Genomic DNA, 22,108 nt, shown 5'->3' with positions numbered 1-22,108 from the left:
TGCAACATATTTACAAGAATATGTTGCATTCCTGTGCTCTCCCCTGCGCTGGCGCACAAACTGCTACCATGGTGCGAGGATGCCTGTGTCATGGTGAGATTGTTTTGTGCAGGAAGGGGTACATAATGGTAAATTCATTAGGTGTTTGCTTTTGCAATTAATAATAAGCTGTTTTTTGTTGTAGCTTGCTGAGTAGTTGCACAATATAAGTTAGAGAAAGTCTGTTGAAGTGTTGTGACTTGTTTTTGTACAAAAAGGCAATATATTGTTCTATTACTAGTGGTATAGTGTGGCTAAGCAATACCAAATTTGGAAAAATGAAAGAGGGAAATAATAGAATGAACTGATGTAATAGCAATATTATGTGTTCAGAGGAGTTCTGACAACTTTTGGCCAGATGCCACTACACCTGCTGCACCATTCACATCATGCTCCTATCGCCTGTAAGGTAACTGCACTTGTATCTGCCTGTTTAATAGTAAAATATTGAATATTTGGCGTTTAGAGGGGTTCCTAGAGCTTTGCCCTAGGTGTCACTGCACCTGTGGCACCATTGAAATTATGGTCTAGGGCCTGCAAGTTAACTGAATTTGTGACTGCCTGTTTAGTATTTAAATTGAGCAATATTCTGAGTATAGTGTGAACTCTAGAGCTTTTGGCCCGGTGCCATTGCACCTGCTGCAGCATTGAAATCAAGCCCCTTTTAACTGCAAAATAACTGCAATTGTGCCTGCCTGTATTGAAGCAAAACATAACAATATTAGGTATTTACCTCTAAATCATGTCTCCCCGTTATTACTAGTTCGGGGCTTACCTCAATCTGCAGATTCAGGGCTTGAGACAGGCAGTTACTTACATCTAGCCAGAATTGTCTTATATTCAGACAAGACACAAAAATATGTAGATCGTCCGCATTGGGGGTCTTGCATTTTGGACATTCCACCACGCCTCCAGCTTTAAATTTCGACAGTCTGCGAGGAGACCAGTACGCCCTGTGGATCGTGAACAAAATGTTTCGCCTTAAGTTTGCAGGTTTGACAATTCTATAAAGCATAGCCATTGTTACTTGCCATTGGTTCTCCGTCGCGATCTTTGGCAAGCATTCTTTCAACAGAACCTCCGGAAGCAGAAAAGGACCATCCTCCAAATCCAATATCATACAGTACCACATGCCCACCTCCTTCTTGAAGACCTCCTCTGAACCAAGTTTTACTTCAAAGCCATTTTGCACCCCAATTACATTTTCCGAATTGTTTGCCCAGCTCTGAATCTGCAAATACTTATATTTTGAGAAGAAATGTCCCCACATTTGCTGACATTGACCCCAAGACACCAACTTGCCCTCCTGGAACAAATCCTTCCACCTCTGGAATAAGCCCGCCCTCTTTAGTGGGAGAGCCAAAGCATCCTTTGTCCATGGCGGAGATCCCGGAGAATCCCACAATGGAGCCATATAGCTATATTACGGTAGTTTTAATAACCTTTTTCTCTTATACCAGATCTCCGCCAAGACCCGGAGGACCTTAAGTCTAACCTTCTTAAAAAACTTTGGGGTCTGCAAATTTATACAAAAAAACTAAATCTTTATAGTCACAGCTTTTTAACATCACACTAAATAGTCCTCCAATTGTCGACGAGGTCAGGGTACCCAACAACATCCTGCAGTTTTTTTAAGCAAAAGGCCCATTCGTAGATTTGCAAATCTGGGGCCGCCAAACCTCCTTTGCTAAGTTTCCTCCTTAATTTTTTCCAGGAGAGGCGCAACCCCTTTGATGCCCAAATGAATGAGGCTATCTCACTCTGCAGTTTAGTCAGCCATTCCTTCCTGAACCCAAGGGGGATAGTCTCAAACAAAAACGTAATCTTCAGAAGGATCACCATCCTAATTAAGTTAGTCTGGCCATATAAAGACAAAGGTAGATACATCCAACCCCTAAGAGTGGCCGAAATTTCGCTCTTTATCTTGAAAAAATTTACTTTGGTAAGGTCTCCAATGTTTTGGGTGATCATAACTCCCAGGTATCTCATTTCTGACTTGCTGACTAAACCTTCTGTATTCAAATTCCAAGTCATGATCTCAGTCTTGTCCTGGTTTATCTCATAGCCCGAGACAGCCCCGAAATCCGTAGTTATCTTTACAAGACCCTTCAAAGACTGATGCAAATTAGAAGAATAAATAATAATATCATCTGCATATAAGCCCATTTTTTTTACCAGTACCCAACCACAAAAGGGGTCCTATCTGAGCTCCTGATTCTGCAAGCTAATGGTTCTATATATAAATTGAATAACAAGGGTGATAAGGGACACCCTTGCCTTGTTCCACGCATTATTTTAACGGACTTGGTTAATATACCGTTAACCAGGACCCGAGATGTCGGAGAACAGTACAAGGACAGGAGGGATTCAGTGATATTTTTTCCTAACTTAAGATGTTGCAAAAGTGACTTTAGGAAAACCCAGTTAACCCGATCAAAAGTCTTGGGGGCATCCAGAGCAATCACCGCCAAGGGAAATTTATAAGCAGAGGCCATATCTATGATTCCAATAAGAGAGAAAGTTAATTCTTTCAAGTACCGCCCTTTAATAAAACCTTTTTGGTCCTGATGGATCAGCTTTGGGATAACCCTACTCAATCTATCTGCCAGAATTTTAGAAAATAACTTATAATCATAGTTTAATAGTGATATAGGTCTATATGAGTCCATATACCTAGGCGAATTTCCTGACTTAGGTATCAGAGAGATTTTTGCCTCATTCCAGGAGCTGGGTATAGCTGCATTACCAATAAATATCTGATTAAACAGTTGGCACAATATAGGAGTAAATACGTCTACCAACGCTTTATATACTTCAGCTGGAAGACCATCCGGCCCTGGTGCCTTCCCCCTCTTACTCTCTTCAATGACCCTAACCACCTCTGCTCGAGATATTTCATTATTTAACACGCCCACTAGGTCATCAGAGAGAGGTTCCATATGTTGTAGCCACCCCTCCATCTCAGAGTGTCTTGGACATAAATCTTCCCTATATACATTTAAAAAAAAACTCGTGAAAAGCTTCCGCTATTCCCCTACTATCCGTTATAATGACCCCAGAATCTACCTTTTTAACTTCTTTTATTTGATTGTGTACCTGATCTTTTTTAGCTTTCCACGCTAAAAGTTTACTGCACCCTTCTCCATAGGAAAAGTGGGCCAACTGACTGACTTCCCATTTTTCTTTAACTCTCTGTGACAACACTGTTGTTAATTCTAGCTTTAATTCAAACAACTTATTCGTTGTACAAGTTGTGGGTTTCATCGCTCTCCCCTAAAGTAACTGACTAGATACTAGCTATGAGATACATAGCCAAGTCGGATATTTCAGATCACACTAAGAAAAGACGAGGGTTATGGGTACCTTTTCTTTTATGTTTTGGGTGAGGTAGATTTTGGAGACGGTGGGATATAATGTAAATAACAAATATGTCCGCGGATTAAGCCCCCGTCTACCTCGCTGGTAGTTATTCTGTTTTACTCCAGGTCGACATTAGAGGATGAGGTGGGCACACTTGTTGAGTCAGCCGGCTCGGAACGGCTGGTTATTTAAAGAAGGCCAGACTCAATAACAGGTGAGGCTTATGCTTCTTATGCTTATGCTTGTTTCCTCCTACCAGCTCATGAGATAAAAAACCCAGTGGCCGATACATTAGTAGAAATGGGTGGCGAGTAGGCGAATGAGGAAAAAAAACAACAAAAAAAAACAATATTAGGTATTGAGAGGAAGTCTTATAACTATTGGTCTCTGTGCCACTGCACCTGTTGCAATATTCAAAGAATGACCCTGTTTCCTGCACGATAACTGCACTTGTAAATGCCTGTTTACTAGTAAAATATAGCAATATTTGGTGGTTAGTGGAGTTATGACAACATTAGCCCCTGTCTCAAGTGGGGAGTGATTCGGATTAGGACTAAAGAGGCTGGAATCAAAGATAAATTGCAGCAAACAGGTGCCTTTCAGACCATAGATCAAAAAATCTTTTGACAAAGGAAATCTCCTAAAATTATCGCTGAGATTGCTCCATTAATAAATATTGCTTACTTGTGTGATTCCTAAAACATCATGCTAGTGTTTTCCAGTGTTTAAATTAAATTCGTACAACTCAAATAGGTTATACCAATTTTTTACTTGTATGCCGTATCAATTGGCTATATCAAACATTTTATCTCTAAAAGGAACATTGGAATAGCACAATGACAAATGTACATGAAAGACAAACAAATTGATGCATTGTTAGAAACAAAACTGCAGTATGAATCAACAAATTGGTCTGATACATAAAAAAACAGCGCACAAAGAAACTAATTAATACGTTCTAATCGGTAAACATACTGGACATTACATACATGTCACAAACATATCAAACTATACAAATATCTTATGGATTGTTTTAGATCTTATATGCCCTACTGTGCTATTGTGTATCTGGACCTATCTACTTTGTCTCCTCCATATTACCTTAGTAAAAAAAGAAAAATTCAAATACTTTTATGTGATCTGTTGAAATCATAAAAAGAGTGGAATGTACCACCATGATGAAAACGTCACAAAACAGGTACAGATAAAAATGACATTAAAACATTTTAGTTACTACTTTAGTATGTGGTCCTATTTAAGTCAGAGTACATATGTGGTAGTCCTTGTCTATGCCAACTTAATCTAGCTTAGACTTTCCGTCCTTTAACGCAATGTTTGAAGGTAGTTACTCTTGGCATCAGGAAAGTGTGTGCGGACGCGTTTCGAACTTTGTAGTGGGACCTTGGGGCTGGGGAAACTTTTGTAGGACAAAAATATGCCTCAATGATTCATGGGTGTGTATTAGGGAGCCAATTAATGCGGTGATCTGTCAGTACAATGAAGTAAATCTCTTCACATTCTTCTTTTCTTTTCTTTGTATCACCTTTGTTTTCAATGTTTCTTGCTGGGCTTCAAAATCCTTCCTTTGAGGACTCCAGAGTATGCTGGGCAGCTATGGTGCTCGCTGCGTCCGCTTCTTTAGAGAATGGCACATTACCTCCGGTTTCACTACACCTACTGCACCATTTAAATTAAACCCTTTTCAACTGCAAGGTAGCTGCAATTGTGACTGCCTGTTTAGTAGCAACATATGGCAATATTAGGTGTTTAGTGGAGTTCTGACAACTATTTGCCCCGGTGTCACTGCACCTACTGCACCATTCAAATCAGGGTCCTTGTGCCTGAAAGATAACTGCACTTGTGACTGCCTGTTTAGTTGTAAAATTTAGCAATAATCAGTGTTTTGTGGGGTACCTGGAGCTTTTGGTCCCGGTGCCAATGCACCTGCAGCACTATTGAAATCATGACCCTAGAGCTAAATGAATGAATAGCGAGATTTTTAAAGCGAACACCTACTCCAAGGATTGTCCCGGTGCTGAGGGGGATGTAAGTGAGTGTGTATTCTGCCTCTGTTTTAATTGTATCTTGGCTGGATTCTGTCTAAAAAGTCTTGCAGAAACAATTTCTACAGCCTCATATGGCACTGTTAGGCCAGGCTGGACTGGATTAGCTTCCAATAGCCTTCAGATTCAAGCCATCTCTTCTTCTTAGCTAGAATGTGCTCATGGCTCCACTGGTTGCAAACACGTGTAGCTGCTGTGTCCGACAGAACCACAAGGTCCCTTCGTTGGACTGGTCTGTTGGTTGGGGTCCGGGCCTGTGTACTGCCCACTGTGGACGGCCATGGAGCTTAATGGTGGGATTGCTTATCAGCTGCTGCCTGCTTCAGTCTGTAGTGCTCTTGTGGGAGATCCCTCAAGCTCTCAGCTGCATGCTCTGGCGTCAAGTCTCGCTGGGCTTGTGCCAGCATCTCATAGTCCACTATGAACTTCTGAATAGTAGCTGAGCACAGGAGGGGTGGGTAGTAATGTGCATGAAGGTGCCAGTGAGTACCATCCTCCCTAAGGTGGGGTCCAGTGGGAGCTCCATGCCATCCCATGGAATAGGGAAAGGAGATCTCAAAAATAATGTCATACTTTGCGAGAAACCTTTTCATGATGGAAGCCAGACTGTCTCTCTCCTTGTTGCTGAAATCCTAAAGCCGTAACACAATGCATTGAGGCAGCAAGAGGGTCTGGCAGGGCCTAACTGCCCAATAAGGGACAACCACCAGCTAGTCTTCGTTATCAACAATGATGCAATCCTTCTGAGCGGCTTCCAACTTTCTGTACTCCACCAGCATAGGTACCTGGTGCTTACTAAGATACTTCATCTGGGTACAATCCTCCACCTAAGCTTCATTTGGTAAAACATTACTAGCCCATATATGGCAGTGTGGATGAGGATTTGAGCATCCCGACATTGCACCTTTGTTTTCAAATATCCACACCCAGAGGCAAGGGTCTCCCTGTTCTTTCATGATTTCTGCCCACTGCCCACTTGTCAATCACAGCTCTTATTTCAGTGGGTGTCAAAAGAGGGAGTGTAATATGAGACCAAGGATGGAAACACATGATTGATTCCTCTGGCCAATGCCGTTCTAAACAATGGGTGGACACTATCACCAGGTCCCGAAACATCTGGCTGGTGCTCCGAGGGAAGAGCGGGTTAGAATGATCATTGCGCGGAACATGCTCTTGGGATAGTTTCTCAAGCTGCCCTTGCCATAGCCTTTTTATTTGGTGTGCAGATATAGGCACCCATTCGTCCCACAGTGGATTGCAATGCACATGCTGGTGCTGAGACATATCAGGAATTGAAGGGCTTACTAGATAACTGCACTTGTGACTCCCTGTTTAGTTAGTTAGTTGTACAATGTGGTAATAATAGGTATTTAGAGGAGTAATGACAACTTTTGTCCCCAGTGCCACTGCACCTTCTGCCCCATTTAAATCAAGCCCCTTTAACTACAAGGTAACTGCAATTGTGGCTGCCTGTATAGTAGTAAAATGTAGAACTTTTAACTGTTTAGAGGAGTTCTGACAGCATTTGTCCCAGTGCCACTGCACCTGCTGCACCATTTAAATCATGGTCCTGTTGTCTGCAAGGTAACTGCACGTGTGACTGCATGTTTTGTAGTGAAATTTACCAATTTAAGGTGTTTAGTAGGGTGCCTAGAGATTTTGGGACTGTGTCACTGCACCGTCTGCACCATTCAAATAATGACCCAGTTGCCTGCAAGATAACTGCACTCTGACTGCCTATTTAGTACAAAATTATAGCACTATTTGGTGTTTAGTGGAGTGATGCCAACTTTTGTCCCTGGTGCCACTGCACCTTCCGCACCATTTAAATCAAGCCCCTTTTAACTACAAGTTAACTGCAATTTTGGCTCCCTGTATAGTAGTAACCTATAGCAATATTAGGTGTTTGGAGGAGTTCTGACAGCGTTTGCCCTGGTGCCAGTGCACCTGCTGCTCCTTTTAAATCACAACCCTGTTGTCTGCAAGGTAACTGCACTTGTGACTTCCTTTTTAGTAGTGAAATGTAGCTGTTTCAGGTGTTTAGTAGGGTGCCTAGAGCTTTTGGTCATGGTGTCACTGCACTTGCTGCATCATTGAAATCATGACCCTGTTGTCTGCAAGGTAAAAGCACTTGTGACTGCCCTTTTTTGTTTAAAATTTTAGCAACAATCTGGGTTTAGTGGGGTCCCTATAGCTGTTGTCCCCGGTGCCACTGCACCTGCTGCACCATTCAAATCAAGTCCCTTTTAACTGCAAGGTGGATACAATTGTTGGCCTTTTTTAGTAGTAAAAAATGTAGAATTTATTATGTGTTTGGAGGAGTTCTGACAAATTTTGGGCCTGGTGCTACTGCATCTGCTGCACCAATCAAATCATGACTTGTTGTCTGCAAGGTAACTGCAATTGTGGCTGCCTGTTTAGCAGTAAAATATAGCATAGCTCTTGTATATTAACTTTATTTTTAACGTGAAATATTTATTGCAACATTTAGATTTTGATCATAGTGATCAAATAGATAAAGTTGAAAAAATCAATCGGATAATGCCTAATAAGTGCAAAGAAAGGTAGTGAGGCATGCATAGGAATTGCCACAAACGTTCTAAGACTAAAGCATCTTTTTTACCTAACTAAGCAATAAAAAGCAAGCATTCCAAAATACTGTCGGAAGCTGTGTGCCTTTTCCATAGGAAGAGATCTTTTATTGACAGTCAGTAGGGCTTTAACAGTGTGAGCAGCTTTAGTAGAAGTAATGAAATGCGTGCAGCCAGGGGAAGTTAATAAAAGAAAGTACCACAGTAATTTGGCAGTGGGAGCTGATGAGAACCCCCTTTTAAGATATATCAAATAGAAGATATTTCACAAGCACAGTACAAGCGCTGTGTAGGCAAAACCTAAAAAGCAGCTAAGCTCTCTGAGGCAGCATCTGGCTTCACATGTACATCACCTTCACCTCTGTGTCTCCCTCATCGTGACTATCCCTGGGCAAAGTACTACGCCACGCTCGTGTAGTTTGGGAAGTTTTTGCTACTTCGCACTACGCGAATTGCACGTAGCACAATTCAAACACGCATTGCGTAGTGCAGCGGTCATTTTTTGCTTGCTCGCGGTCCTTAACGTCAAGTTGGCGACCGCGAGTGAGCAAATGACATCCCGTCGAGACTTTTCCCTCGTTCGCGATCAGCAACATCAAGTTGCCTATCGCAAGCGTGGAAAATAAACCTCCCATCGAGATTCTCAATGCGGGGAGGTCAGGTTTCTCATTGCGAGTGGTCGCTTATGCTTGCGACTGCTCGCGATAAGAATTTATATGTCTGTCCAGTACAAGGTTATTCTAGCTGAGCTTCACTCCCCTTTCTTGCTACAAGGAAGCAATATGTTTTTTTTGTTTATTACTATGTATGTTTTCGTTCATTAGGGCATGCATCTTATCTTTAATGCCACTTTATAGAACGGGCCGTTGCCAATTTCAGACGCTTCTTGATGCAATTTGCATTCATGAGAAATAGCCCATTCTTATCTTTTGGGACTTTGACAATTTGATACTAATTAATTGAGGAAACAAGATGATAAAAGGTTATTTTGTTCTTTTTATGGGAACAGATTTTGAATATCCCTGTGAATGAGATTTGCACTCTACAAATACTAACACTACATCTTTACTTTTTTCCCTAAAAACCCCTCTCACGAGGTCTTCTGCCTTGAACTGTGCATAGCAAGGTCATCGTGGGCCTTAGTGCAAGCTAGGAGAACAGGCCCGGCTATTGGATGAGTAGTAAAATACAGTTGTGATTCAGGTTCAGTCCGGCCCTAAATATCTGGGCCCTAATGCCACTTCTACACCATTGATAGTTACACCAATGCAAAGCTCTATGGGGCAGATCTACAAGGAAGTGCCGTAGCGTGGCACCACAAGCCCTTTGGCTGCACCATACTGCAGCACTTCCGAAGCATAGGGATGCAACATATTTACAAGAATATGTTGCATTCCTGTGCTCTCCCCTGCGCTGGCGCACAAACTGCTACCATGGTGCGAGGATGCCTGTGTCATGGTGAGATTGTTTTGTGCAGGAAGGGGTACATAATGGTAAATTCATTAGGTGTTTGCTTTTGCAATTAATAATAAGCTGTTTTTTGTTGTAGCTTGCTGAGTAGTTGCACAATATAAGTTAGAGAAAGTCTGTTGAAGTGTTGTGACTTGTTTTTGTACAAAAAGGCAATATATTGTTCTATTACTAGTGGTATAGTGTGGCTAAGCAATACCAAATTTGGAAAAATGAAAGAGGGAAATAATAGAATGAACTGATGTAATAGCAATATTATGTGTTCAGAGGAGTTCTGACAACTTTTGGCCAGATGCCACTACACCTGCTGCACCATTCACATCATGCTCCTATCGCCTGTAAGGTAACTGCACTTGTATCTGCCTGTTTAATAGTAAAATATTGAATATTTGGCGTTTAGAGGGGTTCCTAGAGCTTTGCCCTAGGTGTCACTGCACCTGTGGCACCATTGAAATTATGGTCTAGGGCCTGCAAGTTAACTGAATTTGTGACTGCCTGTTTAGTATTTAAATTGAGCAATATTCTGAGTATAGTGTGAACTCTAGAGCTTTTGGCCCGGTGCCATTGCACCTGCTGCAGCATTGAAATCAAGCCCCTTTTAACTGCAAAATAACTGCAATTGTGCCTGCCTGTATTGAAGCAAAACATAACAATATTAGGTATTTACCTCTAAATCATGTCTCCCCGTTATTACTAGTTCGGGGCTTACCTCAATCTGCAGATTCAGGGCTTGAGACAGGCAGTTACTTACATCTAGCCAGAATTGTCTTATATTCAGACAAGACACAAAAATATGTAGATCGTCCGCATTGGGGGTCTTGCATTTTGGACATTCCACCACGCCTCCAGCTTTAAATTTCGACAGTCTGCGAGGAGACCAGTACGCCCTGTGGATCGTGAACAAAATGTTTCGCCTTAAGTTTGCAGGTTTGACAATTCTATAAAGCATAGCCATTGTTACTTGCCATTGGTTCTCCGTCGCGATCTTTGGCAAGCATTCTTTCAACAGAACCTCCGGAAGCAGAAAAGGACCATCCTCCAAATCCAATATCATACAGTACCACATGCCCACCTCCTTCTTGAAGACCTCCTCTGAACCAAGTTTTACTTCAAAGCCATTTTGCACCCCAATTACATTTTCCGAATTGTTTGCCCAGCTCTGAATCTGCAAATACTTATATTTTGAGAAGAAATGTCCCCACATTTGCTGACATTGACCCCAAGACACCAACTTGCCCTCCTGGAACAAATCCTTCCACCTCTGGAATAAGCCCGCCCTCTTTAGTGGGAGAGCCAAAGCATCCTTTGTCCATGGCGGAGATCCCGGAGAATCCCACAATGGAGCCATATAGCTATATTACGGTAGTTTTAATAACCTTTTTATCTTATACCAGATCTCCGCCAAGACCCGGAGGACCTTAAGTCTAACCTTCTTAAAAAACTTTGGGGTCTGCAAATTTATACAAAAAAACTAAATCTTTATAGTCACAGCTTTTTAACATCACACTAAATAGTCCTCCAATTGTCGACGAGGTCAGGGTACCCAACAACATCCTGCAGTTTTTTTAAGCAAAAGGCCCATTCGTAGATTTGCAAATCTGGGGCCGCCAAACCTCCTTTGCTAAGTTTCCTCCTTAATTTTTTCCAGGAGAGGCGCAACCCCTTTGATGCCCAAATGAATGAGGCTATCTCACTCTGCAGTTTAGTCAGCCATTCCTTCCTGAACCCAAGGGGGATAGTCTCAAACAAAAACGTAATCTTCAGAAGGATCACCATCCTAATTAAGTTAGTCTGGCCATATAAAGACAAAGGTAGATACATCCAACCCCTAAGAGTGGCCGAAATTTCGCTCTTTATCTTGAAAAAATTTACTTTGGTAAGGTCTCCAATGTTTTGGGTGATCATAACTCCCAGGTATCTCATTTCTGACTTGCTGACTAAACCTTCTGTATTCAAATTCCAAGTCATGATCTCAGTCTTGTCCTGGTTTATCTCATAGCCCGAGACAGCCCAGAAATCCGTAGTTATCTTTACAAGACCCTTCAAAGACTGATGCAAATTAGAAGAATAAATAATAATATCATCTGCATATAAGCCCATTTTTTTTACCAGTACCCAACCACAAAAGGGGTCCTATCTGAGCTCCTGATTCTGCAAGCTAATGGTTCTATATATAAATTGAATAACAAGGGTGATAAGGGACACCCTTGCCTTGTTCCACGCATTATTTTAACGGACTTGGTTAATATACCGTTAACCAGGACCCGAGATGTCGGAGAACAGTACAAGGACAGGAGGGATTCAGTGATATTTTTTCCTAACTTAAGATGTTGCAAAAGTGACTTTAGGAAAACCCAGTTAACCCGATCAAAAGTCTTGGGGGCATCCAGAGCAATCACCGCCAAGGGAAATTTATAAGCAGAGGCCATATCTATGATTCCAATAAGAGAGAAAGTTAATTCTTTCAAGTACCGCCCTTTAATAAAACCTTTTTGGTCCTGATGGATCAGCTTTGGGATAACCCTACTCAATCTATCTGCCAGAATTTTAGAAAATAACTTATAATCATAGTTTAATAGTGATATAGGTCTATATGAGTCCATATACCTAGGCGAATTTCCTGACTTAGGTATCAGAGAGATTTTTGCCTCATTCCAGGAGCTGGGTATAGCTGCATTACCAATAAATATCTGATTAAACAGTTGGCACAATATAGGAGTAAATACGTCTACCAACGCTTTATATACTTCAACTGGAAGACCATCCGGCCCTGGTGCCTTCCCCCTCTTACTCTCTTCAATGACCCTAACCACCTCTGCTCGAGATATTTCATTATTTAACACGCCCACTAGGTCATCAGAGAGAGGTTCCATATGTTGTAGCCACCCCTCCATCTCAGAGTGTCTTGGACATAAATCTTCCCTATATACATTTAAAAAAAAACTCGTGAAAAGCTTCCGCTATTCCCCTACTATCCGTTATAATGACCCCAGAATCTACCTTTTTAACTTCTTTTATTTGATTGTGTACCTGATCTTTTTTAGCTTTCCACGCTAAAAGTTTACTGCACCCTTCTCCATAGGAAAAGTGGGCCAACTGACTGACTTCCCATTTTTCTTTAACTCTCTGTGACAACACTGTTGTTAATTCTAGCTTTAATTCAAACAACTTATTCGTTGTACAAGTTGTGGGTTTCATCGCTCTCCCCTAAAGTAACTGACTAGATACTAGCTATGAGATACATAGCCAAGTCGGATATTTCAGATCACACTAAGAAAAGACGAGGGTTATGGGTACCTTTTCTTTTATGTTTTGGGTGAGGTAGATTTTGGAGACGGTGGGATATAATGTAAATAACAAATATGTCCGCGGATTAAGCCCCCGTCTACCTCGCTGGTAGTTATTCTGTTTTACTCCAGGTCGACATTAGAGGATGAGGTGGGCACACTTGTTGAGTCAGCCGGCTCGGAACGGCTGGTTATTTAAAGAAGGCCAGACTCAATAACAGGTGAGGCTTATGCTTCTTATGCTTATGCTTGTTTCCTCCTACCAGCTCATGAGATAAAAAACCCAGTGGCCGATACATTAGTAGAAATGGGTGGCGAGTAGGCGAATGAGGAAAAAAAACAACAAAAAAAAACAATATTAGGTATTGAGAGGAAGTCTTATAACTATTGGTCTCTGTGCCACTGCACCTGTTGCAATATTCAAAGAATGACCCTGTTTCCTGCACGATAACTGCACTTGTAAATGCCTGTTTACTAGTAAAATATAGCAATATTTGGTGGTTAGTGGAGTTATGACAACATTAGCCCCTGTCTCAAGTGGGGAGTGATTCGGATTAGGACTAAAGAGGCTGGAATCAAAGATAAATTGCAGCAAACAGGTGCCTTTCAGACCATAGATCAAAAAATCTTTTGACAAAGGAAATCTCCTAAAATTATCGCTGAGATTGCTCCATTAATAAATATTGCTTACTTGTGTGATTCCTAAAACATCATGCTAGTGTTTTCCAGTGTTTAAATTAAATTCGTACAACTCAAATAGGTTATACCAATTTTTTACTTGTATGCCGTATCAATTGGCTATATCAAACATTTTATCTCTAAAAGGAACATTGGAATAGCACAATGACAAATGTACATGAAAGACAAACAAATTGATGCATTGTTAGAAACAAAACTGCAGTATGAATCAACAAATTGGTCTGATACATAAAAAAACAGCGCACAAAGAAACTAATTAATACGTTCTAATCGGTAAACATACTGGACATTACATACATGTCACAAACATATCAAACTATACAAATATCTTATGGATTGTTTTAGATCTTATATGCCCTACTGTGCTATTGTGTATCTGGACCTATCTACTTTGTCTCCTCCATATTACCTTAGTAAAAAAAGAAAAATTCAAATACTTTTATGTGATCTGTTGAAATCATAAAAAGAGTGGAATGTACCACCATGATGAAAACGTCACAAAACAGGTACAGATAAAAATGACATTAAAACATTTTAGTTACTACTTTAGTATGTGGTCCTATTTAAGTCAGAGTACATATGTGGTAGTCCTTGTCTATGCCAACTTAATCTAGCTTAGACTTTCCGTCCTTTAACGCAATGTTTGAAGGTAGTTACTCTTGGCATCAGGAAAGTGTGTGCGGACGCGTTTCGAACTTTGTAGTGGGACCTTGGGGCTGGGGAAACTTTTGTAGGACAAAAATATGCCTCAATGATTCATGGGTGTGTATTAGGGAGCCAATTAATGCGGTGATCTGTCAGTACAATGAAGTAAATCTCTTCACATTCTTCTTTTCTTTTCTTTGTATCACCTTTGTTTTCAATGTTTCTTGCTGGGCTTCAAAATCCTTCCTTTGAGGACTCCAGAGTATGCTGGGCAGCTATGGTGCTCGCTGCGTCCGCTTCTTTAGAGAATGGCACATTACCTCCGGTTTCACTACACCTACTGCACCATTTAAATTAAACCCTTTTCAACTGCAAGGTAGCTGCAATTGTGACTGCCTGTTTAGTAGCAACATATGGCAATATTAGGTGTTTAGTGGAGTTCTGACAACTATTTGCCCCGGTGTCACTGCACCTACTGCACCATTCAAATCAGGGTCCTTGTGCCTGAAAGATAACTGCACTTGTGACTGCCTGTTTAGTTGTAAAATTTAGCAATAATCAGTGTTTTGTGGGGTACCTGGAGCTTTTGGTCCCGGTGCCAATGCACCTGCAGCACTATTGAAATCATGACCCTAGAGCTAAATGAATGAATAGCGAGATTTTTAAAGCGAACACCTACTCCAAGGATTGTCCCGGTGCTGAGGGGGATGTAAGTGAGTGTGTATTCTGCCTCTGTTTTAATTGTATCTTGGCTGGATTCTGTCTAAAAAGTCTTGCAGAAACAATTTCTACAGCCTCATATGGCACTGTTAGGCCAGGCTGGACTGGATTAGCCTCCAATAGCCTTCAGATTCAAGCCATCTCTTCTTCTTAGCTAGAATGTGCTCATGGCTCCACTGGTTGCAAACACCTGTAACTGCTGTGTCCGACAGAACCACAAGGTCCCTTAGTTGGATTGGTCTGTTGGTTGGGGTGCGGGCTTGTGTGCTGCCCACTGTGGAGGGCCATGGAGCTTAATGGTGGGATTGCTTTTCAGCTGCAGCCTGCTTTAGTCTGTAGTGCTCTTGTGGGAGATCCCTCAAGCTCTCAGCTGCATACTCTGGCGTCAAGTCTTGCTGGGCTTGTGCCAGCATCTCATAGTCCACTATGAACTTCTGAACAGTAGCCGAGCACAGGAGGGGTGGGTAGTAATGTGCATGAAGGTGCCAGTGAGTACCATCCTCCCTAAGGTGGGGTCCAGTGGGAGCTCCATGCCATCCCATGGAATAAGGAAAGGAGATCTCAAAGAGAATGTCATAGTTTGCGAGAAGCCTTTTCATGATCGAAGCCAGACTGTCTCTCTCCTTGTTGCTGAAATCCTGAAGCCGTAACACAATGCATTGAGGCAGCAAGAGGGTCTGGAAGGGCCAAACTGCCCAATAAGGGACAACCACCAGCTAGTCTTCGTTATCAACAATGATGCAATCCTTCTGAGCGGCTTCCAACTTTCTGTACTCCACCAGCATAGGTACCTAGTGCTTACTAAGATACTCCATCTGGGTACAATCCTCCACCTAGGCTTCAATTGGAAAAACATTACTAGCCCATGTATGGCAGTGTGGATGAGGATTTGAGCATCCCGACATTGCACCTTTGTTTTCAAATATCCACACCCAGAGGCAAGGGTATCCCTGTTCTTTCATGATTTCTGCCCACTGCCCACTTGTCAATCACAGCTCTTATTTCAGTGGGTGTCAGAAGAGGGAGTGTAATATGAGACCAAGGATGGAAACACATGATTGATTCCTCTGGCCAATGCCGTTCTAAACAATGGGTGGACACTATCACCAGGTTCCAAAAGATCTGGCTGGTGCTCCGAGGGAAGAGCGGGTTAGAATGATCATTGCCTTTTTATTTGGTGTGCAGATATCGGCACCCATTCGTCCCACAGTGGATTGCAATGCACATGCTGGTGCTGAGACATATCAGGAATAGAAGGGCTTACTTGATAACAGCACTTGTGACTGCCTGTTTAGTTAATTAGTTGTACAATGTAGTAATAATAGGTATTTAGAGGAGTAATGACAACTTTTGTCCCCAGTGCCACCGCACCTTCTACCCCATTTAAATCAAGCCCCTTTAACTACAAGGTAACTGCAATTGTGGCTGCCTGTATAGTAGTAAAATGTAGAAATGTTAACTGTTTAGAGGAGTTCTGACAGCGTTTGTCCCAGTGCCACTGCACCTGCTGCAAGATTTAAATCATGGTCCTGTTGTCTGCAAGGTAACTGCACGTGTGACTGCATGTTTTGTAGTGAAATTTACCAATTAAAGGTGTTTAGTAGGGTGCCTAGAGATTTTGGGACTGTGTCACTGCACCGTCTGCACCGTTCAAATAGTGACCCAGTTGCCTGCAATATAACGGCACTGTGACTGCCTATTTAGTACAAAATTATAGCACTATTTGGTGTTTAGTGGAGTGATGCCAACTTTTGTCCCTGGTGCCACTGCACCTTCTGCACCATTTAAATCAAGCCCCTTTTAACTGCAAGTTAACTGCAATTGTGTCTCCCTGTATAGTAGGAACCTATAGCAATATTAGGTGTTTGGAGGAGTTCTGACAGCGTTTGCCCCGGTGCCAGTGCACCTGCTGCTCCTTTTAAATCACAACCCTGTTGTCTGCAAGGTAACTGCACTCGTGACTTCCTGTTTAGTAGTGAAATGTAGCTGTTTCAGGTGTTTAGTAGGGTGCCTAGAGCTTTTGGTCATGGTGTCACTGCACTTGCTGCATCATTGAAATCATGACCCTGTTGTCTGCAAGGTAACAGCACTTGTGAGACTGCCCTTTTTTGTTTAAAATTTTAGCAATAATCTGGGTTTAGTGGGGTCCCTATAGCTGTTGTCCCCGGTGCCACTGCACCTGCTGCACCATTCAAATCAAGTCCCTTTTAACTGCAAGGTGGATACAATTGTTGGCCTTTTTTAGTAGTAAAATGTAGAATGTATTATGTGTTTGGAGGAGTTCTGACAAATGTTGGGCCTGGTGCTACTGCATCAGCTGCACCAATCAAATCATGACTTGTTGTCTGCAAGGTAACTGCAGTTGTGGCTGCCTGTTTAGCAGTAAAATATAGCATATTAACTTTATTTTTAACGTGAAATATTTATTGCAACATTTATATTTTGATCATAGTGATCAAATAGATAAAGTTGAAAAAATCAATCGGATAATGCCTAATAAGTGCAAAGAAAGGTACTGAGGCATGCATAGGAATTGCCACAAACGTTCTAAGACTAAAGCATCTTTTTTACCTAACTAAGCATTAAAAAGCAAGCATTCCAAAATACTGTTAGAAGCTGTGTGCCTTTTCCGTAGGAAGAGATCTTATATTGACAGTCAGTAGGGCTTTAACAGTGTGAGCAGCTTTAGTAGAAGTAATGAAATGCGTGCAGTCAGGGGAAGTTAATAAAAGAAAGTACCACAGTAATTTTGCAGTGGGAGCTGATGAGAACCCCCTTTTAAGATATATTAAATAGAAGAGATTTCACAAGCACAGTACAAGCGCTGTGTAGGCAAAACCTAAAAAGCAGCTAAGCTCTCTGAGGCAGCATCTGGCTTCACATGTACATCACCTTCACCTCTGTGTCTCCCTCATCGTGACTATCCCTGGGCAAAGTACTACGCCACGCTCGTGTAGTTTGGGAAGTTTTTGCTACTTCGCACTACGCGAATTGCACGTAGCACAATGCAAACACGCATAGCGTAGTGTAGTGGTCATTTTTTGTTTGCTCGTGGTCCTCAACGTCAAGTTGGCGACTGCGAGCGAGCAAATGACATCCCGTCGAGACTTTTCCCTCGTTCGCGATCAGCAACATCAAGTTGCCAATCGCAAGCGTGGAAAATAAACCTCCCATCGAGATTCTCAACGCAGGGAGGTCAGTTTTCTCATTGCGAGTGGTCGCTTATTTTTGCGACTGCTCGCGATAAGAAAGTACCAGTCTACGTTGAGAAAGCTGCCGCACAAGTAGAAATCTACTCGAGCAACAGAAAACGACCGCTTGCACTGTGCAAGATGCAGTTTGCACTGATTGCACAGTGCGGACAAGCATCTGGCACTGTGCAATCAGTGCGAACAGCTTTTTGCACAGTGTACTATGCAGTTCGCGTAGCTGCGCGTAGCTCGCGTAGTGCGAAGTGCATTTTGTGTAGATACGGGTAGCGCTACTACACAAACTAATTTCAGGAAGAGCAAACACAGGTCAAGACCCCAGGCAGGTACTAGCAAAAAACATAAAGCTCTGCTTGGCTGTAAAATAAACTAAAGCTAAAAGAAAGCACACTGGCCCCCCTCCCTTCTCCTGGCTCCAGTAGCACTGCACCCTTAATAGCTATGCATCTCACACATATATGCTCACCATTTTCATTTCATCTTACACTTTCAATAATTTAACAGCTGTGAATTCCTCCTTTACTCTCTTTCCTATAGAATGCTGATTCTAGTTGGCAGATATAGGACTATTGTTCTGTTTGCCCTGGAGAGAGGCCAAGGATTTAATGAGATGAGAGCTTTATGACCCACTGACAGGCACTTTGAGAAAATTTCACTACTTTCAACCTGAACTTCAGAACTCTCAACTGTGCCCAATCAGGGACACTTGTCAGCGAACTAAGGGGCAGATTTGCAAGAAAGTGAGGCATCTGTATAGATGCGTCACTGTCCCTGCTCCACCATTAGAAAGCCTTGCGTCACTATGGATGCGCCATATTTACAATATTGTGCACCATGGCACATGGATTGACATTCTAACTCCTAAATTTGAATTATAGGTTAAGAAGTGAACATTAATTTTAGTAATGACTTCTGAAGAAATCTACCTCTTTAGGTAAGCAGTGTAGTTAGATATTATGAACAGCGTTGCCAATTACACACCAATTAACAGTTGAACAAGCACAGTTGTATATGTTTTCCCCCAATGTTGCATGATAAAAAAAAACATAACACTGTTCTGCACCCTGGTGTGTGATGAATGATAGCATACATTAGTATTGTTCCTGTTACTAATATCTGAACAACAAAAACATGAAACAATGTTTTTTATAGTGTATTCATAATAATTAGCGTATGTAACGTCTTTTCTAGTTGTTCCTTTCCATTAAAATAAAGGCAAAAAACCCCATCAGGTATTCCCAGATTAAGTCTGAACTCAAAGTCTTGTGATGGCCAGCCAATGTTAGGTGCTGCTTAAAGAGTAATAAATGCTCCCTTGCCCCCCTTAACCACCTATTTAAATATGCTCCAGTCTCCTATAGCCTTCCAAACTGCAGCTTGCTTTCCCGCACTAGGGCAGCAAACAGAACAAAGTTTGGGGGTCTTCCATGCAGCCTACCTCTGTATCTGGCAAAAGTTGTGTTCTCGTCAGGTCCTTACAGAATTTGGTGCCCTTCCAGCAGAAGGGCCACAGAAGATCCACACTCTATGGCCTGCTCCCTCAGCTGCATTTGTGCACAATTTCCAGCACCCGCTCAGTGACCCTGGTTGGGAGAAGTGCCTCTAGACTGGCCATCGCTGATGCTAGTGCAAGGTCTGTGTTCAACTGTCTACAATAGAGAGGAGGTTGGCCCTCCTCTCTAGGCCTCCAGGCCCTCTCTCCATTCCCGCAACACTCAGCAACTCACTCGGGCCCAGGCCTCTGGCTCTTTCAGTTTCTGCTCAGGGGTGGCAAACTGGAGAGGCATGGTGAGCAAAAGAATGATGGATTTTACCCAGATCTCTTGACTGGGGGTGAATGTCTTGATTTGTTCTGCATTCCGTCCATCAATTGTGTGTCTTTTGCAGGGGTGATGTACAGCACACTCATTGCCTCGGTCCTGCAAGTCACTGTGTGCCCACAAAGGGGTTCTGGGGCAGCATGCCCACCTGTCCTTAGAGACCAGGAGGCTGCAGTTGTATAGTTCACCATCCAAGCCACCAGAGCCTGCCCGGACAGATTCGCTCAAAGGCGCCCATAGGGATGTAGACTCTTCTCCTGTCCTGCATGCATGGAAGGGGGATTGGAGCCCCCAGTTTGCAGAATTAATTGGAGTTCGATATTCTATGTCTTGTTCGGTCACCATCTTGGACACACCCCCATTCAAGTAACTGATAATGTGACAATGTTATTAACTAGATACATTTCTAGCTATTAGTGGAGTTTAGGCACCAGAATGGTAAATTGTACTGTAAGACTTGTAGTTTCACTTTCAGCATTGCAACACTGTGCTGTTGGCATGAGAGCCTGGACTGGCTGAAAGTTTCACACTGGCAATGCTGCATAAATGTTTGTTGGACCTTGAGACTAAATAGCCTTTTGGGAGATCTCCAGCAGTTAGGTGGCGCAGTGAGATAAAGGATGATGATGAATTCAACCCAGATCTATGACTGGGGGTGAGTGTCTGAAAAGTTTCAGCGCTCTGTCCATCATCTCCTTGTGTTTGCTTTGTTCGCCCTAAGTTGGCAGGGTATGCCCAGACGTGGGTCCCTTGCTCACTTTGCCACTAGATTCAAGCTAGCCTGGCTGATGAAGGGTGTTACCCAGAAACTGGTCCCAGAATGCTTTTCTCTGGTTCAGGGAAGACCTGGCTTGGCAGTTTGGCCTGGACTGTTCCCATGAGGCAGAGGGTCAACACTGATTTGCATATAGCTTGGTCTGAACTGAGGTGTCAAAGTGAGCTAAAGAATGATGATGGATTCAACCCAGATCTGTCACTTGGGGTGAGTGTCTGAAAAGTTTCAGTGGTCCATCCATCATCTCCTTGTGTTTGCTTTGTTCATCTCCTTGTTTTTGCTTTGTACGCCCTAAGTTGGCAGGGTATGCCCAGATGTGGGTCCCTTGCTCACATTGCCACTGGATTCAAGCTAGCCTGGCTGATGAAGGGTGTTATCCAGAAACCAGTCCCAGGATGCTTGTCTCCAGTTCAGGGAAGACCTGGATTGGCAGTTTGGGCTTGACTGTTCCCATGAGGCACAGGGTCAAGCCTGATTTGCAAATAGCTGGGTATGAACTGAGGCGGCGAAGTGAGTAAAAGAATGATGATGGATTCAACTCAGATCTGTGTTTGGGGGCGAGTGTCTGAAAAGTTTTAGTGCTCTGTCCATTATCTCCTTGTGTTAGCTTTGTTCACCCTAAGTCGGAAGGGTATGCCCAGACGTGGGTCCCTTGCTCACTTTGCACACTGGATTCAAGCTAGCCTGGCTGATGAAGGGTGTTACCCAGAAACTGGTCCCAGTATGCTTGTCTCCGGTTCAGGGAAGACCTGGCTTGGCAGTTCCTGCTGGACTGTTCCGATGAGGCACAGGCTCAAGAGACTGATTTGCATATAGCTAGGTCTGAACTGAAGTGGCGAAGTAAGCAAAAGAATGATGATGGATTCAACCCAGATCTGTGACTGTGGATGAGTATCTTAAAAGTTTCAGCACTCTGTTCATCACCTCCTTGTGTTTGCTTTGTTCGCCCTAAATTGGCAGGGTATGCCCAGATGTGGGTCCCTTGCTCACCTTGCCACTGGATTCAAACTAGCCTGGCTGATGAAGGGTGTTACCCAGAAACTGGTCCCAGAATGCTTTTCTCTGGTTCTGGGAAGACCTGGCTTGGCAGTTAGGGCTGGACTGTTCCCATGAGGCACAGGGTCAAGACTGATCTACATATAGCTGGGTCTGAACTGAGGTGTCGAAGTGAGCGAAAGAATGATGATGGATTCAACCTAGATTTCAGACTAGGGCTGAGTGTCTGAAAAGTTTCAGTGCTCTGTTCATCACCTCCTTGTCTTTTCTTTGTTCGCCCTAAGTTGGCAGGGTATGCCCAGATGTTGGTCCCTTGCTCACTTTGCCACTATATTCAAGCTAGCCTGGCTGATGAAGGGTGCTACCCAGAAACTAGTACCAGTATGCTTGTCTCCGGTTCTGGAAAGACATGGCTTGGCAGTTCGGGCTGGACT

General features: G+C 42.8%; 2 pseudogenes; both read right to left on the bottom strand.

Moving 5' to 3' along the window:
• Positions 1-5,749: 5,749 nt before the first annotated feature.
• Positions 5,750-6,746, bottom strand: LOC147712241 (galactose-1-phosphate uridylyltransferase pseudogene; annotated as a pseudogene).
• Positions 6,747-15,167: 8,421 nt separating this feature from the next.
• Positions 15,168-16,117, bottom strand: LOC147712240 (galactose-1-phosphate uridylyltransferase pseudogene; annotated as a pseudogene).
• Between the last annotated feature and the right edge of the window lie 5,991 nt (positions 16,118-22,108).

Source organism: Lissotriton vulgaris, chromosome 5 (genome assembly GCF_964263255.1).
Source record: "Lissotriton vulgaris chromosome 5, aLisVul1.2, whole genome shotgun sequence".
In the NCBI taxonomy this organism is placed as follows: Eukaryota; Metazoa; Chordata; class Amphibia; order Caudata; family Salamandridae; genus Lissotriton; species Lissotriton vulgaris.
This window is presented reverse-complemented; position numbering and strand designations above follow the sequence as displayed.